Genomic DNA, 19,841 nt, shown 5'->3' on the forward strand with positions numbered 1-19,841 from the left:
AAATAATCCCACTAAAAGGTGACCAATTTAATACTAGCAATCATATCCATGAATTTTGTTTATAGATAGAAATGTATCCAAATAATTTTTAAATGTATCTAGGGTATTGGCATTCACTACCTCCTTTGGTAATGAGTTTCACAATTTTATTGCTCTTACAGTGAAAAAACGTTTCCGTTGCAGGAGATTAAATCTCCTTTCCTCCAACCTTAAATTGTGACCTCTGGTCACAAACAATTTTCTTGGAATAAACAGAGCTTCTGCCATCTCTGTATATGGGCCTTGAATATATTTAAATGTAGTATACAATATAAAAACAGTTTTAATAAATAAATCACAATATAACCATGTGTTGCTTATCCTAATAATGTGAAAATAGGTACATGAATGTAGACAGATGTCTATGAGTTAGTACTGTAGGTAGTATCAATGTGTGCTTTTAGACCTAGTTTGATTTTATAGATATATAGATAGACAGACAGAGAGACAGACAGACAATAGATAGATAGATAGATAGATAGATAGATAGATAGACAGATAGCCAGATAGACAGTCAAATATCCTCACATTATAAGAAAATTAATGAAAGTATTTTTTTGTGACAACAAGATGATTTTATTCTATCATAATAATAAAATGCAAGCTTCAGTTTACTAAATTAAGGGGGTGCACCAGAAATTGTGCACAGCTCTACAGAACAACACATGACCTGATATATATGAATTAAGACACAACTATATGTCCCAGTTTTAAGAATTAATATGTGTATAAATCAAAAGTTCAGAATTACAGCATGACCAAACTAGCATCGCCTGCCATTCCAAGTCTTCATAAGGTCTTTGAGCAGATTTAGCAAGATAGTAGGAATGGAACTGTATTTTCATGATTCAGATAGAACATGCAATTTTAAACAACTTTCAAATTTACTTCTATTACAAAATTTGCTTAATTCCATTGTTATCCTTTGTTGAAAACAATAGTCCATCAACAGAAGCACCCAGCTAAAAAAAATGCAATAAGAGAAGGTTAACTTCCAAGAGCTTTATTTATCCAAAGCGGTAAAAAAGTGCACAATGTAAAAGACAGGCAGCGGACTTGGTCAAACGCGTTTCATTTACTGCAACATAACTTTCTCAATGACCATATACTGACTGACCAAACACAGCTCATTTATACATATTTGAGACTCTCTTTATACATATTTGAGAGGCACTCTTCCTACGGCTGTATCAACCACTAAGTGTAACTATGCAAGTCACATTTCACTAGTCAATGTGTTTATTATAACATATCTATAGAATCATATTACCTTTCATTGATCGTATTTTTGGTTTAATTTGTGTTTGTGAACACTTCACTCTTGCCTATACAAATGGGTCTGTGTAATATGCTGAATGTATGGACTATGTGAATCTTGCTACCTACACTTCCCCTCTTAGTCACTATACTAATTTTGTCATAGAGAATATTTTGGACAGACCTACACCGGCCCAGTATTGCACTAGATAGTATAATTTTGTTTGAGGTCAATCCTCTTTTTTAGATAGATTTTGGTGCAATCCGTGAACCATTTTTTAGTGTATATCTGCCTAAAAATCCCTCCTACTCTATTCTGAGTTTCTATGGTATACATTCTGGGGTCATTGTGGATATACAGCCGTTTATTATTTGTTTGTGTTTTAATCTAAGTATTAATCACTACTTATATAGTAGTTTGTTATCATTTTTTTTGAATAATAAATGTTAAGTTTTAATATTATATACCCACTGAATAGCCACTTATACTAGTCTCCCTTTGCGAGTGCTCTACTTTCTGTTCGCTTGTCTCCTATTTTTTCTACATTTACTTGAACAGTGAGCACCCTCCCCTGGTATTACTAGTCTATACTTCATTATATCAGATATTAGTATTATTGTCCCCAATTTGGGTGACTACTTTTATTGGTTAAATTGTGGTAAGCTAATACTTGACGGGGAATCATTAATTACAACTTCCATTACCACTATCCCTATCTTTATTATATAACATATTTGAGACTCCTCCTACAACACACAATTGACTAATTCACATGTCAAGAGGGGCTGTGCTGGAAAGAACAAGCGGTGAATTTGTTAAAGAGAAATAAACCAAACATAATATGCATCATTATCAGTACAATATCCTCCATACATATCTGTTACAAACAGGCCAATGTTCAAAATGATAGGACAAGATTAAGGAAATTCACAATTAACACACACACATATATATATATATATATATATATATATTAAATTAGTGCAATAGTACTCAAAATGTGTAAATGTAAGAAATATATACTAAATTACGTCCATATCAATCTGCTTATTGGCTGTTATCTAAAATAACTATTCTTATCAATCAAGCATATATGTAAAAAAATTAGCTAATGAAACATAGTGACAAAGAGTTCATCTTATTCATACACGATCTACACGATCAACATACAATTTTACATCCCAGAATACTTCTCTTTTACTTAAAACCTCTCCTCTATTACACCCTCTGGGGTGTCTAGAAATCTGCTGGACGCCCTTGAATGTCAACTATCTGAGCCATGTTCTCGTTTGCAATGTAGGGATATAAGTGTGCTAGACTCGGGATCTTCAATGGAGTGCAAATGTTCCAAAAAAACAATCCTTGTAGTTTGCCCTATGTACTGTTTTTGGCGCAACCTACAAGTCAGAAGGTAAATTACATAACACGAGTTACAATTTATATGTTCTTGTACTTTTATTGTTCACATTGGACATAAGTTCATAGTTTGCACCTCCTACTGCTACATTTATTAAAGCCTGGTTTAATCGATAACCAATTTTCTTTCTTACTGGTGGGCAGCATAGAAGGAGACAACATATTCCCTAAAGTTCTAGTTTTTCCAGAAATAAAACACCTCCATCTAGAATTTCTAGTAATGTTTCATCTGTTCTCATGTACCATGATCCTCACTTTATGTAGTGATACATTGGCACCAGGGGCATATTAAGGCATAGGCCAACAAGGCCTGTGCCTAGGGCGGCAGATTTTCGGGGGCGGCACTTGCCCCTGACCGCTGCACTAACTGTGGCAGGCTATAAAAAAATTATTTGATTTTGGCTGCCGAGAGGTCACGTGACCGGCTTTTTTCCAACATGGATTGAGGGAGTAAAGCATGTGATCTCCCAGGCAGCGTCAGTGGTAACAGAGACAGCATGGAGGAGAATGAGTCACTTAACTCAGGTAGGTAAAAGCAAAACAACAAAGGGTGCAACAGGTGCAGTGGGGCCCCAGTGGGAGGATGGGAAGGGGGATCAAGCTGCGCAGCAGCAGGTTACTGTGTATGTCTGCCTGGCACATTTTTGTTTTTACTACTAACAGTCAGAGGAGGAGGAGGGGGTGAGGAGAAACATGGAAGTAAAATAGCGTGAGCCGTTTAGTTACAACTCAGTCACGCTGCAGAATAAACAAGATCACAGGCAGTTTTGAAAGGCTGATTTATTGTTGATTGCAGGACCGAGGGCAATCAACAATAAATCAGCCTTTCAAAACTGCCTGTGATCTTGTTTATTCTGCAGCATGACTGAGTTGTGTTGGGGTCTAGATTTATTCTTCCTGTTACTCCGGTAGCAGCTCCCACCTCTTACAAACAGCACACTGACAGGCTCAGCTCTTAAATCTAAGAACAGTGCAGGCTCTTAATGAATGTAATAGACCAAAAATAGGAAAGAAAGCGCTCAAAGTCCATAGATAAAAGTGTAGAAAAATAGTTTAATGGGACAAAAATTAAAAACAAACTTTATGTCCTGAATAGAACATCCTTAAAAAATCCAAGTTGAAATGCAGGTGCACAGAGCAGACATGTTTCTTGCTACAAAAAGCACTTGTTCACTGCTTACCTGTGCACCTGCAAAGCCCTGCCTTTTAATCAGTAACTCCCTTAAAGGGATATATACATAATACAACATGGAAATGGCCACTTAGTATTGAACATTTTAAATAACATCCTATCAACAGAGTATCAAATAAGCATATAGAATTGCAAATATAACCTGTAAATATAACAATGTAGTAATATTTTGTACTATTAGTATCTGAATAAATATTACAAAATAAATTTATTTTGACAAATAAGCTTACTGATCTGAAGATTATTAATAAAGGAATATATACTAAACATTCTAATATAGAGGGAGCATATCATTAGTTGTTAAATGGATATTATCTGTATTTAGGATTTCATATATTTAATACTAAAATTAGAAAAAATATTAGAAAAGAAGCTTTAGAAAAAATGTTAGAAAAAAATATTAGAAAAAAATATATGAAGATAAGCAAGTAGATATTTAGACAAATAAATCTAAGTCTCGCCTCTTATTAATTCCTAAAGGATAGCTAGTTTGTAGGGTAAATATCCAAAAGACTTCTCTCTTATCCAAATGCATTTCTCTATTTCCTCCTCTATTTGATAAAGGAACAAAGTCTATACCTTGAACAGTTAGTGCATTAACATCAGAGTTATGTGAATCTCTGAAATGCCTGGCTACAGGCGTATCTGACTCCTCACCCTCAATACTTCTCAAATGCTGTAAAAATCTTTCTTTGAGAGGCCATTTGGTTTTGCCTGTATACTGTTTTAGGCACAATTTGCATGTAAGGAGGTATATAACATGTGTGGTTGCACAATTAATGCTAAAGTTGATTTTGTATTGCTTATTAGTGACAGATGAAGTAATGGTATCCCCTTCAGTAACAAAATTGCATGTTCTGCAAATAGGTCTTCTACATTTAGAAAAAACTTTTCTCTGTTGTAACCAGTTTTTGTTTGTCTTAGGCTTTATGTCAGAAGGAGATAAGTAATTTTAAAGGGTCTTTCCTTTTTTAGATATAAAATTACAGCCCTCTTTCATGATTTCCTTTAATATAGGGTCTGAATATAGAATTAACAATATCCAATGGAAACCTTCCTACAGATTAATTTCTGTGGATGTATCATCCCTATATACCTCCATACAACACGAGCTAGGTATGACAGCTATTTAATTTTTTTCTTGAGAATTACAGTAACTATGATTCAGCTACTAACATTTTTTTAACAAAAGCCATAGAATATTTGTTAACTCACAATTTTTTCAAGTTTGGAAGTAATTTTTTTCTCCAAAGACGTGGGACAGCTATGGGGGCTAAGTTTGCCCCCTCCTATGCCAACCTGTTGATGGGTTGGTGGGAGCTGTCCCACGTCTTTGGAGATGCAAATCCTTTCAAACACCAAACTATAGCTTTCTTTCGTTACATAGATCCTGGTTTCTCAACAGCCGGGCCGTGGCCCAGTACCGGGCCGTGATAGCCCTGCTGGTGGGCCCCCGGCCTGTCATGCCCCCACTGCACACTCTTACCCCACTTCACACCAAGGGCAGACTGATACCAATCAAGGCCCCAGGAACACTTACACTGACCAAAATGTATTACATTTTATGCAAATGAACATGGTAGCCTCCCTGCCCTGCCCCCAACAGGCCCCTCAACCTCCAGAGCCAGGACCCCCAACATTAAGGTCCAGAAAAAGGGAACCCAACCTCCAGGGCCAGACCCCACACTCCATGGCCCTCACAGCGACAGACCCTTGCCAGGGCCCCTCTAAACCCACACTTTTTTTGCTTAGTTACTGATAGGGCAACTGAAAACTCCAGCTTAAGGAATACACCAACATCCGTGGAGATGCCATTTGTGGGCCCCCCTACTTGCTGGTCCCTCGGCCCAGGTCCTATTTGCCTGGCTGATCAGTCCGCCGCTGCTGCTCACTTTATATATCTATATATATAAAACTACCGGGCCCTGGACATGTCTAGCTAAAATTTACCGGGCCTTGAGGTCACTTTGATTGAGAACCACTGACATAGATGATCTTCTGTTTATTTTTTAAGGAGATTCTATACAAGCTGACAAATATTGTGAGTATCTTAACAAAAATGACTGTGGCATAATATTTACCAGTGAGCATAGCCCAGTCAGCATTAACTTTCTTGATTTAACAATTTTTGTGGATGAGAATCAAAGAGCCATTAACACAACTTTATTTAGGAAGCCTACAGCAGGCAACACCATCCTTAAATATGACTCTTGTCATCCTAGACACGTGGTGAAGGCAATTCCCAAAGGAGAACTAATAAGGATAAAGAGGAATTGCTCCACTGAGAGAGACTATCAGGAGGAAGCTACCCTAGCATTACAAAGACTTAAGGATAGGGGATATACAGAGGAAGTACTTTTTAAAGCTAAACACATAGTGGATGGTATCCCCAGGGAAAACTTATTATTACAAAATAAATCCAGAAATAGTCATCAAGCAATTGATAAAAGACCTAAATTCATTACAAACTATAGTCTTGAGTACAATAAAATTTGTAATATAGTGAGGGAATATATTCCCATACTATATTTAGACCCTATATTAAAGGAAATCATGAAAGAGGGCTGTATTTTATATCTAAAAAAGGAAAGACCCTTTAAAATTACTTATCTCCTTCTGACATAAAGCCTAAGACAAACAAAAACTGGTTACAACAGAGAAAAGTTTTTTCTAAATGTAGAAGACCTATTTGCAGAACATGCAATTTTGTTACTGAAGGGGATACCATTACTTCATCTGTCACTAATAAGAAATACAAAATCAACTTTAGCATTAATTGTGCAACCACACATGTTATATACCTCCTTACATGCAAATTGTGCCTAAAACAGTATACAGGCAAAACCAAATGGCCTCTCAAAGAAAGATTTTTACAGCATTTGAGAAGTATTGAGGGTGAGGAGTCAGATACGCCTGTAGCCAGGCATTTCAGAGATTCACATAACTCTGATGTTAATGCACTAACTGTTCAAGGTATAGACTTTGTTCCTTTATCAAATAGAGGAGGAAATAGAGAAATGCATTTGGATAAGAGAGAAGTCTTTTGGATATTTACCCTACAAACTAGCTATCCTTTAGGAATTAATAAGAGGCGAGACTTAGATTTATTTGTCTAAATATCTACTTGCTTATCTTCATATATTTTTTTCTAATATTTGTTTCTAACATTTTTTCTAAAACTTCTTTTCTAATATTTTTTCTAATTTTAGTATTAAATATATGAAATCCCCAATACAGATAATATCCATTTAACAACTAATGATATGCTCCCTCTATATTAGAATGTTTAGTATATATTCCTTTATTAATAATCTTCAGATCAGTAAGCTTATTTGTCAAAATAAATTTATTTTGTAATATTTATTCAGATACTAATAGTACAAAATATGACTACATTGTTATATTTACAGGTTATATTTACAATTCTATATGCTTATTTGATACTCTGTTGATAGGATGTTATTTAAAATGTTCAATACTAAGTGGCCATTTCCATGTTGTATTATGTATATATCCCTTTAAGGGAGTTACTGATTAAAAGGCAGGGCTTTGCAGGTGCACAGGTAAGCAGTGAACAAGTGCTTTTTGTAGCACGAAACATGTCTGCTCTGTGCACCTGCATCTCAACTTGGATTTTTTAAGGATGTTCTATTCAGGGCATAAAGTTTGTTTTTAATTTTTGTCCCATTAAACTATTTTTCTACACTTTTATCTATGGACTTTGAGCGCTTTCTTTCCTATTTTTGGTCTATTGGATTTATTTGTGTGTGTAACAGGCACACAGGATCAAGCTGCCGCAGTCCGTGATTTACCAGGGGAGATCAGTCCCCACCCATGCTCCAGTAGTGCCGCTCTGAGAATCTCTGAGAATCTATGAGTCATAGCATGACTCACTTCGTAGCACTCCATTGTGCAGGTTGGTGAAGGGTCTTAATGAATGTAAGCCTTGAGGGAATGCCTGTCCTCTGCATGCTGGGTAGCAGCACCAAGCACATGACCATGCCCTGCTATACTGACGACCAAATATGCAAGCTGAAACACAGCTTCACCGGCAACAGCAAGTCTGCATTCAATAAATGTATGGCCATTGCTCTTTTCAGGGGTGTGTGTGTGTGACACTGTGTGTGGGCTATCAGTGTGCGTTGTTTAATGTCTAAATATAAATATAGATCTACATATTACCTTGCACCCTGTTTAAAGATCACTTGATTATACCCAAAGAAAGGAGCCTTATAGGTTATATTTACACTGCAGTGCATGAAAGGCCACATACAACAAAATTTACTTTCTCCAAAGTATTAGATTTGTTTGTAGCATGGTATTTAAATGTATAGATGCTCTGCATTACATATAGTAGCAGGATTATTATTTATGTATATATTATACTGCAATACACACACAAATATATATATATATATATATATATATATATATATATATATATATATATATATACATATATAAGCCCTGGTGAACATTTAATTTGGAAATTAAATGAAAAAAAAAAATTCTGATGGCTAATATAGGCCGAAAACTGGGGGTTGGGGGGGGGGGCAGCAGAATTTGTTGTGCCTAGGGCAGCACAAAACCTAAATACGCCACTGATTGGCACACTTATAGCACACTTACATCCCTACATTTCAAAGGAGAATATGGCTCAGATAGTTCTCTAATGACATTCCAGGGCATCCAGCAGATTTCTAGACACCCCGGAGGGGGTAATAGAGGAGAGGTTTTAAGTAAAAGAGAAGTATTCTGCATTTTTTCAGCTGGACACCCTGATGCCAACAGGTTTAAATTCGGAGTGGGATTTAAAAATTGTATGTAGATCGTGTATGAATAAGATGAACTCTTTGTCACTATGTTTCATTAGCTACATTTTTTACATATATGCTTGATTGATGAGAATAGTTATTTTAGATAACAGCCAATGAGCAGATTGATATGGACGTAATTTAGCATATGTTTCTTACTTTAACATATTTTGAGTACTATCACACTAATATATATATGTGTGTGTGTGTTAATTGGAAATTTCCTTAATCTTGTCCTATCATTTTGAACATTGGCCTGTTTGTAACAGTTATGTATGGAGGATATTGTTCTGATAATGATGCATATTATCTTTGGTGTATTTCCCTTTAACAAATTCAACACTTGTTCTTTCCAGCACAGCACCTCTAAACATGTGAATTAGTCAATTGTGTGTTGTAGAAGGACTCTCCAATATGTATAAATGAGCTGTGTTTGGTCAGTCAGTATATGGTCATTGAGAAAGTTATGTTGCTGTAAACGAAACACATTTGACTATGTCCGCTGCCTGTCTTTTACAGTAAGAACTTTGCTACCGCTTTGGATGAATAAAGCTCTTTTAAGTTAACCTTCTCTTATTGCTGTTTTTCTGAGCTGGGTGCGTCTGTTGCTGGACTTTATTTTATTTCCAAAGCGGTGGTGGATCGCTTTATTTTCGGCACCAGCTCTGTATTAACAGCGTCACTGTCAGCATCATAGGAGGTGTGTACTAACAGTGTGAAGATCACTGCATTCACGCTACTACTACCACACTAACCGCGGATCCTGTAGCGCTTCCCTGAAGTTTGTCTGCATTGAAAATAATACCTAGGTAGGCTCAGGAGCTGGGAGCTAGCTGCTGATTGGTGGCTGCAAATATATGCCTCTTATCATTGGCTTACCCAAGGTGTTTAGCCAGCTCCCAATAGTGCATTGCTGCTCCTTCAACAAAGGATACCATGAGAATGGAGTACATTTGATAATATAAGTAAATTGGAAAGTTGTTTAAAACTGTATGCTTTATCTGACTGATGAAAGAAAAAATTGTGGTTTCATGTCCCTTTAGGATCACTGGAGATACCTTAGGTTCTTTCAGCTGAAACAAGAATACAATACTATAACAGTTATTTTAGGGGTATGTTCTTGATTACACATCCAGTTGTACGTCCAGTAAAGTTTCCATTATTGCTTGGTAATTATTTTTAAACAAAATATAATCTTGGTAAAGTAATGCATCAACATGACAAGCTCTGAGAGAATAATTTCACAACTAAATAAGCCCTTGAAATAATTATTACATCAAAAATGAATTACAAGAGGTTATGACATTTCTTTGCAGGTTTAAACTCATGGCTGATGCTGCTTTAGTCACATTAAAGAGGATTTGGAGATTTGGAAAAATTTGTTGTCATATGGTCATTCTACCCAGCACGGAAATTATTTTTTGGCAGCATTCTCTGAAATATATATATAATTAATTTGTCAGTAGTCAAGGTCTCAGCATGGAATATCCTTGCAGATTGATGAGGAGGTTAGGGTGAATTAAAAAGTTGGGTCATGAGTTTCTTTAACCCCAATCACTACATCATTTTTGTTTGACTATAACCACAAACATTATATGTAATTATGCACTAAATACATGATGTCATTATATGTGACACATCCATGTTCTCATATTTGAATATTAATGAGTAGGACTGAAGTAGTTTGTAAAAAACAGAATTTATGTTTACCTGATAAATTTCTTTCTCCTACGGTGTATCCGGTCCACGGCTTCATCCTTACTTGTGGGATATTCTCATTCCCTACAGGAAGTGGCAAAGAGAGCACACAGCAGAGCTGTCCATATAGCTCCCCTCAGGCTCCGCCCCCCAGTCATTCGACCGACGGTTAGGAGAAAAAGGAGAACCATAGGGTGCAGTGGTGACTGTAGTTTGCAAAAATAAATTTAAACCTGACCAAATGCCAGGGTGGGCCGTGGACCGGATACACCGTAGGAGAAAGAAATTTATCAGGTAAACATAAATTCTGTTTTCTCCTACATTGGTGTATCCGGTCCACGGCTTCATCCTTACTTGTGGGAACCAATACCAAAGCTTTAGGACACGGATGAAGGGAGGGAACAAGTCAGGTAGCCTAAACAGAAGGCACCACTGCTTGTAAAACCTTTCTCCCAAAAATAGCCTCCGAAGAAGCAAAAGTATCGAATTTGTAAAATTTGGTGAATGTATGCAGTGAAGACCAAGTCGCTGCCTTACAAATCTGTTCAACAGAAGCCTCATTCTTGAAAGCCCATGTGGAAGCCACAGCTCTGGTGGAATGAGCTGTAATTCGTTCAGGAGGCTGCTGATGATGCTTTTCAGCCAGAAGGAAAGAGAGGTAGCAGTCGCTTTCTGACCTCTCCTCTTACCAGAATAGACAACAAACAAGGATGATGTTTGTCTGAAATCTTTAGTTGCTTGTAAATAGAATTTTAAAGCACGAACCACATCAAGATTGTGTAACAGTCGTTCCTTCTTAGAAACTGGATTAGGGCACAGAGAAGGAACAATGATTTCCTGGTTAATATTCTTATTAGAAACCACTTTTGGAAGAAAACCAGGTTTGGTACGCAAAACAACCTTATCTGCATGGAACCCCAGATAAGGTGAATTACACTGCAAAGCAGACAATTCAGAAACTCTTCTAGCAGAAGAAATAGCTACCAAAAACAAAACTTTCCAAGATAGTAACTTAATATCTATGGAATGTAGAGGTTCAAACGGAACCCCTTGAAGAACTGAAAGAACTACATTTAGACTCCATGGAGGAGCCACAGGTCTGTAGACAGGCTTAATTCTGACTAAAGCCTGTACAAACACCTGAACATCTGGCACGGCTGCCAGACGCTTGTGTAACAAAACAGACAGAGCAGATATCTGTCCTTTTAAGGAACTAGCTGATAGACCTTTCTCCAATCCTTCTTGGAGAAAAGATAGTATCCATGGAATCCTAATCTTACTCCATGAGTAACCCTTGGATTCGCACCAGCAAAGATATTTCTGCCATATCTTATGGTAAATTTTCCTGGTGACAGGCTTTCTAGCCTGGATCAGAGTATCTATAACTGATTCCGAAAACCCATGCTTAGCTAGAATCAAGCGTTCAATCTCCAAGCAGTCAGTTGCAGAGAAACTAGGTTTGGATGTTCGAATGGACCTTGAATTAGAAGGTCCTGCCTCAAAGGTAGCTTCCATGGTGGAACCGATGACATATTCACCAAGTCCGCATACCAAGTCCTGCGTGGCCATGTAGGAGCTATCAGAATTACCGAAGCCTTCTCCTGTTTGATCCTGGCTACTAGCCGGGGGAGAAGAGGAAACGGTGGAAAGACATAAGCTAGTTTGAACGACCAAGGCGCCACTAAGGCATCTACCAATGTCGCCTTGGGATCCCTGGACCTGGACCTGTAACGTGGAACTTTGGAGTTCTGACGTGACGCCATCAGATCCAGATCTGGAATGCCCCATAGTTGAGTTAACTGGGCAAAAACCTCTGGGTGAAGTTCCCACTCCCCCGAATGGAAAGTCTGACGACTCAGATAATCCGCTTCCCAGTTGTCCACTCCTGGGATGTGAATTGCTGATAGATGGCAGGAGTGATCCTCTGCCCATTTGATGATCTTGGATACCTCCCTCATTGCCAGGGAACTCTTTGTTCCCCCCTGATGATTGATGTACGCTACAGTCGTCATGTTGTCCAACTGAAATCTGATGAATTTGGCCTCCGCTAGTTGAGGCCATGCCTGGAGCGCATTGAATATCGCTCTCAATTCCAAAATGTTTATCGGGAGAAGAGATTCTTCCCGAGACCACAGACCCTGAGCTTTCAGGGACTCCCAGACCGCACCCCAGCCTAAGAGGCTGGCGTCGGTCGTGACAATGGTCCACTCTGGTCTGCGGAAACTCATTCCCTGAGACAACCACCAGAGGAGTGAGTCTCTGGTTTTCTGGTCCATTTGTATCTGGGGAGACAAATCTGCATAATCCCCATTCCACTGTTTGAGCATGCACAGTTGCAATGGTATTAAATGAATTTGAGCAAAGGGAACCATGTCCATTGCCACAACCATTAGTCCTATTGCCTCCATGCACTGAGCTATGGAGGGTTGAGGAATGGATTGAAGAACTCGACAAGTGTTCAAAAGTTTTAACTTCCTGACTTCCGTCAGAAAGATCTTAATTTCTACCGAGTCTATTATTGTTCCCAGGAAGGGAACCCTTGTGAACGGGGACAGAGAACTATTTTCTATGTTCACCTTCCACCCGTGAGACCTTAGAAAGGCTAGAACAATGTCCGTATGAGCCTTTGCTTTGAGAAAGGACGACGCTTGTATTAAAATGTCTTCTAGGTAAGGTGCTACTGCAATGCCCCTTGGCCTTAGCACCGCTAGAAGGGACCCTAGCACCTTTGTGAAAATTCTGGGAGCAGTGGCCAATCCGAAGGGAATAGCCATGAACTGGTAATGCTTGTCCAGAAAGGCGAACCTCAGGAACTGATGGTAATCTTTGTGGATAGGAATATGCAGATACGCATCCTTTAAGTCCACGGTAGTCATATATTGACCCTCCTGGATCATTGGTAAAATTGTCCGAATGGTTTCCATTTTGAATGATGGAACTCTGAGGAATTTGTTTAGGATTTTTAAATCCAGAATTGGCCTGAAAGTTCCTTCCTTTTTGGGAACTACAAACAGGTTTGAGTAGAAACCCAGTCCTTGTTCTGCTGTTGGAACTGGGTGTATCACTCCCATTTTTAAAAGGTCTTCTACGCAATGTAAGAATGCCTGTCTCTTTATCTGGTCTAAAGATAAGCGAGACATGTGGAACCTTCCCTTTGGAGGAAAGTCCTTGAATTCTAGAAGATACCCCTGAGAGACAATTTCTAGTGCCCAGGGGTCCGGAACATCTCTTGCCCAAGCCTGAGCAAAGAGAGAAAGTCTACCCCCTACTAGATCCGGTCCCGGATTGGGGGCTAACCTTTCATGCTGTCTTGGTAGCAGCAACAGGCTTCTTGGCCTGTTTACCTTTGTTCCAGCCTTGCAATGGTTTCCATGCTGGTTTGGGCTGGGATGCGTTACCCTCTTGCCTAGTGGCTGTAGAGGTAGAAGCAGGTCCGTTCCTGAAATTGCGAAAGGAACGAAAATTAGACTTATTCTTAGCTTTGAAAGGTCTAGCTTGTGGAAGGGCATGGCCCTTTCCCCCAGTGATATCTGAAATAATTTCTTTCAACTCTGGCCCGAATAGGGTCTTACCCTTGAAAGGAATATTAAGCAATTTTGTTTTGGACGACACATCTGCCGACCAAGATTTTAGCCAAAGCGCTCTGCGCGCCACGATTGCAAAACTAGAATTTTTCGCCGCTAATTTAGCTAACTGAAAAGCGGCATCTGTAATGAAGGAATTAGCCAACTTCAGGGCGTGAATTCTGTCCATGACTTCATCATAAGAAGTCTCCTTCTGGAGCGAGTTTTCTAGTTCCTGAAACCAAAAAGATGCTGCAGTGGTTACAGGAATAATGCAAGAAATTGGTTGAAGAAGAAAACCTTGTTGAACAAAAATTTTCTTAAGTAAACCTTCTAATTTTTTATCCATAGGATCTTTGAAAGCGCAACTATCTTCTATTGGTATAGTTGTGCTTTTAGCTAGTGTTGAAACTGCCCCCTCTACCTTAGGGACCGTCTGCCACGCGTCCCTTCTGGGGTCAACAATGGGGAACATTTTCTTAAATATAGGGGGGGGAACAAAAGGTACACCTGGTCTCTCCCACTCCCTAGTCGCAATATCCGCCACCCTCTTAGGTATCGGAAACGCATCAGTGTGTACTGGGAACTCTAAGAATTTGTCCATTTTACACAATTTTTCTGGGACCACCAAAGGGTCACAATCATCAAGTGTAGCTAGGACCTCCTTAAGTAGGGCGCGGAGGTGTTCTAGCTTAAATTTAAATGCTATGGTATCAGGCTCTGCCTGCTGAGAAACTTTTCCTGTGTCAAAAATTTCTCCCTCAGACAGGCCCTCCCTCACCGCCAAGTCAGATTGATGTGAGGGCACTACAGATAAATTATCCTCTGCGTCTGCTTGCTCATTTTCTGTATTTAAAACTGAGCAATCACGCTTCCTTGGAAAAGCTGGCAGTTTGGATAAAAATGCTGCAAGAGAATTATCCATTACTGCTGCTAACTGTTGCATAGTAATAGCAATTGGTGCGCTAGATGTACTGGGCATCGCTTGCGCGGGCATAGCTGGTGTTGACACAGAAGGAGGGGATAGCGGGCTATCCTCACTACCTTCAGCTAAAGAATCATCTTGGGCTACATCTTTAAGCGTGATTGTACGGTCCTTAAGCTGTTTGGACGCTATGGCACACTTCACACATAAATTTAATGGGGGAACCACCTTGGCCTTTAAACATACAGAACATAGGCTATCTGAAGGGTCAGACATGTTTGACAGACTTAAACAGAACTTCAATGCAATAAAAATTATTTTTGCCAAAAACGTTACTGTGTCTTTAAATAATAAAAGTGCAGACTTTATTACTGAAACATCAAAAAAAACATCAAATAAACATCCGATTTTAATGAATTTTTCACCACAGTGTCTTAATGCTTTGAAAAGATTGCACACAAATTTTCAGACCAATTAACCCCTTAAAACAATACCCCATACTCTTTACCACCCCCGTGGAGATGCTACTAGTTAGAGCGGCAAAGAGAATGACTGGGGGGGGGCGGAGCCTGAGGGGAGCTATATGGACAGCTCTGCTGTGTGCTCTCTTTGCCACTTCCTGTAGGGAATGAGAATATCCCACAAGTAAGGATGAAGCCGTGGACCGGATACACCAATGTAGGAGAAATAATGCTTCTTTATAAAAGATGAATTAAAAATAAACATGAACAAGTATGTGTGTTTGATTACTTTTTTTTTACTATTAATGGGGCAATAACGGGAAATTATAATACTAAATTTGCATGTTCTTATTTGTTAGGTCAAGTAATGTTTGCATTAGTGAGCTAGGATAAGGGGTTGATATATAAATCTATCATTTGATAATTATCGGCAGTATAAAGGCTGCAGAGGAGACATTATTTATGTTAACACAATCACCATTAGCAATTTTCATTGTTTCATGGAAGTGCCATTTCATTATTGATCTAGTATAAAATTACGTTATATTAAACATGTGCTAGCCCTGTTTAGAGTTTCACAAAATTCAAATTTCTGATACTTAATGACATATCTACAGGGCCAAACTTCACTTTTTGAAACATACAGCTAAAAGGACTTGATAAACCCTTTTCAAATTATTAACAAATACCCCAAAAAATACTGAAATAACCCAGTGCCACATTGGATGACATCACTAAACTGATAAAAACACTGCTCACTCAATTAAAATTAAACATGAATAATAATCAGTTTAGGATTTAGGAAGAGAAGCTTATGAGGTTTTTGATAAGTTGGAAAAATACACAGATAATAACGACCAATGTTCAGAGATCATTATCTGCTGAAAACTTTGCAAGACTCTGATGTGATTAAAGGGACAGTCTACACCAACATTTTTCTTATTTAAAAAGATAGATAATCCCTTTATTACCCATTCCCCAGTTTTGCATAACCAACACAGTTATATTAATATACTTTTTACCTCTGTGATTACCTTGTATCTAAGCCTTTGCAGACAGCCTCCTTATCTAAGTGCCTTTGACAAACATGCAGTGTAATCAATCAGTGAAGACTCCTAAATAACTTCACGGTAGTGAGCACAATGTTATCTATATGACACATGTGAACTAGCACAGTCTAACTGTGAAAATCTTTAAAAATGCTCTGAGCTAGGAGGCGGTTTTCAACTGTTGAGCCTAGCTAGGTTTAGCTTTTCAAAAATACCACCAAGGGAACAAAGCAAATTTGATGATAAAAGTAAATTGGAAGGTTGTTTAAAACTGCATGCCCTATCTGAATCATGAAAGTTTAGTTTTGACTTTACTGTCCCTTTAATCACCACAAAGTAGTTAAAGGGTCAGCATACTATACAATTGTTTTTCCCTTAATGTGTTTCCAATTACTTTTTTTATAAGCTGCAGAGTATAAATGTATGAGATTTGCTTTTTAAAGCTTATTTCTGTATATGAATTAGCTGATTTTGTGTTTTGAAGCCACAACCTAATAAAATAGGTTGAGCTTGTAGGTATAATCAGATCTCATTACTTTATCACATTGTGTACATATACCTGCTTCTTTATCTTATATCTTTCCATAAACCAATCACCAATATTTGGCGATAACAATGTTAACATTTGATTACCTTATCTCTTCTATAACCCACTGGGAGTGTAATTTCTTCTACTGGCTGTGTTAACACAGCTTGGCCTTGAGGCCAAAAACTTTCAGGATGTGCGGGGATACCACAGGCTAAATAAACAATTTCAAATGCCAATATAAGAGTAATGGAACTATTTGTAAACAATTTATTACACTCCAGCAGGTAAAGTGGATCATTGGGAACAAATTAAAGGGGAGAACATTTTTGAGTAAACTGTCCCTTTAAGGAAGTCACAAGCTCCTAAGTATGGAAACAAATGTTACAGGAGCGGCAGCCACATGACCCTAGTGTCATATCTCTCTCTCTCTCTCTCTCTCTCTCTCTCTCTCTCTCTCTCTCTCTATATATATATATATATATATATAGGTAGTTAGGACAAAAAGAAGTTTAAAAAACACGCTATTTAGAGCATATGATGTATCCTTCCTGGTAAAATATTTTATAAATAAATAAATATGAAAAACATTGAGGAGTATGAATTCAATATGAGGGCTATTGAACAGGTCCAGGTGAGTAAGAGGGGAGGTGATAGAATGTTAGCCTTTCGTAAAAGGGAGACTTTTTAGATACATGTTTTAAATACATTGGAACCAAATGGTCTTAATCGAGATATTGATATGGCAGACTTTTTAGATACATGCTTTATATATATATATATTGGAACCAAATGGTCTCAATCGAGATATTGATATGGAAGCCTTTTTGTGAACAGAATAACCCTCCCCCCACTCCCCCCTTTTTTTTCCAGATAAAAAAAGAAGTAAATATAAAAAAAGAAGTAAACTCTTCTATACACAAATATGTACTGTATATAAATATGTGTAGATAAAAATCATGAATAAAATTGCCCCAACTTTTTCATAGATCTAAGATTTTCCAAAACTTTTCCGTTTTTAATTTTAAGTCACAATATATGAATTAATAGACAATGTATTTTAATGTTTCATCTTTTTTCGCTGAAATCATTTGTTTCAATTTAGGGTGATCGATAATTGTTATTTGTTTTCCAAGTCTGCACTGTCTATTAAAGTCTATTGGGAGAAGAAGTTAGCGCAGTCACGATATCTTAAGTTTGGAGTTAAACATTTTACTTTCATCTTGTAATACGTGTGCTAACCCTGGCACATTAAAAGTTTACTTTTGGCTGTGTTTACGAAAGCACTAAATAGTAGTCTACTTGTAATCTGGCCCAATATATTTTGCTGAGGTCCTTAGAAGTCCTCATTGATTTGGGTATAATTCACTTCACACACCTGCGCCATTATAAGCAGACTTTGCAATGTGCATCATTACAACATAATGATGTATGATTTTATGTGATATTTGTTTAACTCAGTTCTTTTTTCTATTGTTATGATTTAGATGATGCTCTAAATCAGGGTTGTCAAACATTCTTCACTTAAGCATTTAAGGATAAACAATGGACAGCTCAGGCATAAATAGTTCATAGTGCTGCTTCCTCCACTACACTTGAGTCACAGAGTATATGGCCAAGGTTTTCTGCAATAAATAAGAGCCTAGGCAGAAAATATAACAGACATTTCCAGTGATTCAGCGAATATATAAAAAAACAAACATTATTGCATGCTGCCAAGCGTAGAACTATCCAAAATTAGACTGTAAAGTCGCTAAAAGGACATTGATGTAACTATATTTTTATGCTCTGGAGTAAGTGCCCTTAGTCTTGCATCTACATTATTATAATGTATATTTGGATATATGAATATACAAGTAAAAATCAACTGCTCTCTGTTTTTAAACATATTATTTCTTGACAAATTGCAGAACACTTTGCTCAGGAGCTTCTATTTAAGAGAAATGCCTAATACACACTCCCATTCCTGTCCTACCTCAAATAAATTATGAGTGCATTCATGGCAGCAGCAGAACTCTTCAAACTTGCCTTTAAAATTATTATATTTTACTATTATATTATTTAATTGCCTGTATATAAATCAACCTACATGCCATATGCACATGTCACACCTACAAAATGAAAAAGCCCAACCTCATGATCTTATAAATACAGTAAAACATTATGTAAAATGAAAATGTGTTACCTTATCTTTGGTTTATTTTTTATTTGTTGTTGAAAAAAAAAAGACAGAGAAGGAATAAGAGAGAGTTGAAACTGAACAGGGCACAACACGCCTTTAAACACAAAGACAAGCATTTTCACCTACACTGACTGAATCTGTATGAATAAATTGAGACATAACATGGTTAAGTGAATGATGGTGCCAGAAATATGTGTTTGCAATCCAGCATTGATGGCTATCTGATATTTCAATGTGGAAAAGTATGAGGAAAAGGGAAGTGAGGAATGCTATAAAGGATGAAATGGTTTACTTAGAGGGAAAGGTTCATGGTATGTTAACAGAAACTGAGAAACTGAGGATTTGAACACTAATACTAATAAATGCAAACAGAAGATTTAGTGCACAAGGCAGATTAAGAAGACAAAATATGTTAGCTAATAGCTAGCTCCAAGGCTTTCCTAATCATCATATATCCTTAGACACAATAAAGTAGACTATACTTTAAGCAGAAGGGTTATGTCACAAACACACGCATTCATATTCATGGTAATTGTATATATATAAATATATATATAATTTAATCTTATAAGAAAGCAATGGTTTAACTCTCTGATTTGGGAAATTAGTACATATAAGAGAGCATAGCTAAATAAATATAAAAGGAAAATGACAGATTAATATATATCTGTTACTTAGGTGTATACATCAGTATACAACTGGGGAAAAAGTAACTTGT

General features: G+C 37.5%; 1 protein-coding gene across 1 annotated transcript in view; it reads right to left on the reverse strand.

Annotated features, from left to right (window-relative positions):
• The window catches only part of SEC24D (SEC24 homolog D, COPII coat complex component), a 196,443-nt gene that overhangs the window by 73,332 nt on the left and 103,270 nt on the right, over positions 1–19,841 (reverse strand). The gene's annotated exons all lie outside the window — the stretch shown is intronic.

This window comes from Bombina bombina, chromosome 2 (genome assembly GCF_027579735.1).
Source record: "Bombina bombina isolate aBomBom1 chromosome 2, aBomBom1.pri, whole genome shotgun sequence".
In the NCBI taxonomy this organism is placed as follows: Eukaryota; Metazoa; Chordata; class Amphibia; order Anura; family Bombinatoridae; genus Bombina; species Bombina bombina.